Genomic DNA, 3,005 nt, shown 5'->3' on the forward strand with positions numbered 1-3,005 from the left:
AAGAGTTGCATATCAGTCGGCTGCTTCACTCCTACCTTCCTCCTGCTGGAGGACAGTTTCACCAAACAAACAGAAGTGGAGGAAAAACAGGCTCTGCTCATTTAGAAACGGAGATCATGAAGACTCGCCGAGGGTTGTTGAAATGAAACCGGGACCAAACAGAGGCATGACTAAACTATAAGGAGATGTGACACAATCTGTCAGTCTTATTTTTTTATTTTTATTATTTTTTATTATTTTTTATTTTTATCTTCAAGCGGGATTTGGTTCATGTTTTACAGGCCGGGATCACATTAGCGCGTCATCGCTTCACACAGGCCGCAAAGTGAGTCAAACTGCTCSGAAATGTTTCACAATAATTCCGAGCGGTTCCTGCTAGGATCCCTCACAGCTGGCTCCCAGCATCCTGCGCTCCGTGTCAGAGGGAAGAAATGGGTCAGAGAAACGGAGCGTTTTAGCGCACAGACACCATGTTCCTGCCATAAGGGCCAGCCTCGCTAACAGCTTACCCAAATAGAAACGCCAAGCTCCTCCTCGCGGAACTCTTCTCATCGTCTCTGTTGCAGAACATCATTCAAAGTTTCWAATCTCCCAAACAGCAGCTCTGCTSCGCCTGCAGAGCCGCGGAGCAGCTGGGTGAACCTGCCGGACATTCTGCACGAGCAACGCGTCACTGCTTTATTCAGATGAGGTCAAATTCATAAAGGAACRTGTTTAAAAGAAAACTCCACAGAGGATTTTTTTAAAATAATAACTTTATGTCTTGCATTTATAAAAAACATATCTCAATCCGCCTTATTTTAACACGTTAGTGAAGCTTTGATACAGCTTCGAAACAGGCCACCAGTGTGGACCCTCAACCTGAAACACATTGGATATATATATATATATATACACACACACACACACACACACACACACACACACACACACACACACACACACACACACACACACACACACACAACTTATAAATGTTTTTTTAACATTTGTTTATTTATTTTGGTATTGTCACGTGACATATTTTGTGGTCAGTTCACCTTCTTACCATCTCGATAACTGATGTTTATTGTGTGTTTTGTTTTGTTTTCTCCCTCACAAGGCAAATGATTGGTCTGATTTATTGCGCTGCTTCAGCGGCTGCGCAGAAAAAACATAATTCTTCACAAAAAAAAAAAAAAATTTTAATGCATGAAAAGCCGCGTGTAAATTTTCTTTGCAAATGTTTATTATTATTATTACTATTATTATTATTATTGTTGTTGTTGTTGTTGTTGTTGTTGTTGTTGTTGTTGTTGTTGTTGAAGATCATTCTGTCCTTTGTGTGGCTTCCTGGTAGCTGAGGACGCATCGCTCCGTCTGGATGCTGAGCTGCAGGATCCTGTTGGTCCGCCAGGCTGGATCCTGCAGGAGGGGCTGCATTCACAAGCACGACCAAAAATATTCAATAAGAACTGTTATCTGCACCTAATATTAGTTTGGATTGTTTTCTAAATTTTATTTCACGTCGTCCTATCTCTACTGCAACAAAACTGTGTAATATCTGACAATAAAGATCTAATATTAAGAGAATCTATAACAAGTTTAAGGATTTTAACTAGACAAAACCATGGTTCATTTATTGAGTTTCGCCCTCTGAAGCCTGTGAGCTGCCAGCATGTGGAGGGAACATTTAGACCACAAAGTGTTCAGATGGACAGAGGAGAAGGCAGGACTGACTCACAGTAAAAGGTCCAATCAAATCCAGGAGGGAATAAAAATGCTTGAAATCAGAACCTGTCCGTCTCAAACAGACTCTCAATCATTTTTTACCRATTCACACAAAAACAAATCTACACCTCATCAGGTTGGCTGGTGGAGTTTGGACCAAAGCMACCTGCCTGATTCATTCACAGACTCTCCTGGATCTGGATTGGACCTGAACCGGTTCCTTTCTGGCTCTGTTGGTTTAAAGTGACATTTATTTTATTTTATTTTATTTGCTGTTAAATATAAGATTTGGGATCATCACACTATACCAGACACAATTTTCTCTTAATCTTTTCCATATTTCTTTAGTTATGTTTACATTTTCAACTCAACAAAAAATAATAACAATACAAATTTCCTCAGAAATTGATTTCTTCAACAAATTAAACTTTAAGTTTTGTTAAAAACTAAGAGGAGACACTCCTAAGATCAACTTTAGAACTAGATGTATATTAAATATGATCTGTTTTTGCCTCATGCTGACAAGACATTGTGATTAAACGTTGGGTCATTGTGCAACATATTAAACTTTTCAGCTTGATGCAATATATCTGAATAAAAACAATTTAAATGACATAAAGAGGACATCATCACTAATTAACACAAAAAATATTTGATTCTTTGATTTGGTTTTTATGACGTCCTGAAGGAGGTCGGTGCCACTCAGAGAGTTTCTTTTAAAAAAAATATATATATATATATATATATCCCAAGTCCAATTATGTTCATCACAGCTACTAATAGAAATGAATATAAAATTGACCTTTGACCTCCAAGGGAATACTGATCTAAAACAAAGACAAAGATTAAGTCCATGTGCATAGATTTACTCTCCTCATTAAACCTTTACAGGTGAAGCAAAAGCAGCAGTCATCCACGTTTTGGTGAAATTGTGCTTGTGATGGATGTGAGGCAGCATGTTTTCACCATCTGCTGTTTTCCCCTGAAACACAGATGTTTGCTTTAGCAGGAACATGTCTGAGTTTGTGGCTAACCGTCACTGGTCAGCTCAAAACAGGGTTTTCTTCCCCCCCCATCCCTACAGTTAGAAATGGAAAAGAAAAGCACAAAGTAAAAGATCCAACCTGACAAAGCCCAGAGGGATCCCTGTGGTTTCTCAGGAGTCGGTGGACTGAGAGCTTCCTCTGGCCGCTCTTACAGATTGCAGCTGGTTTCCAGCCTTAATGCAGAAATTTTGTTGGGTTTACAGGTTTAGAGATATTTAAAATGTTTTTCACATTATAATTGAGTCACTT

This window comes from Poecilia reticulata, linkage group LG22, assembly GCF_000633615.1.
Source record: "Poecilia reticulata strain Guanapo linkage group LG22, Guppy_female_1.0+MT, whole genome shotgun sequence".
Classification (NCBI taxonomy): Eukaryota; Metazoa; Chordata; class Actinopteri; order Cyprinodontiformes; family Poeciliidae; genus Poecilia; species Poecilia reticulata.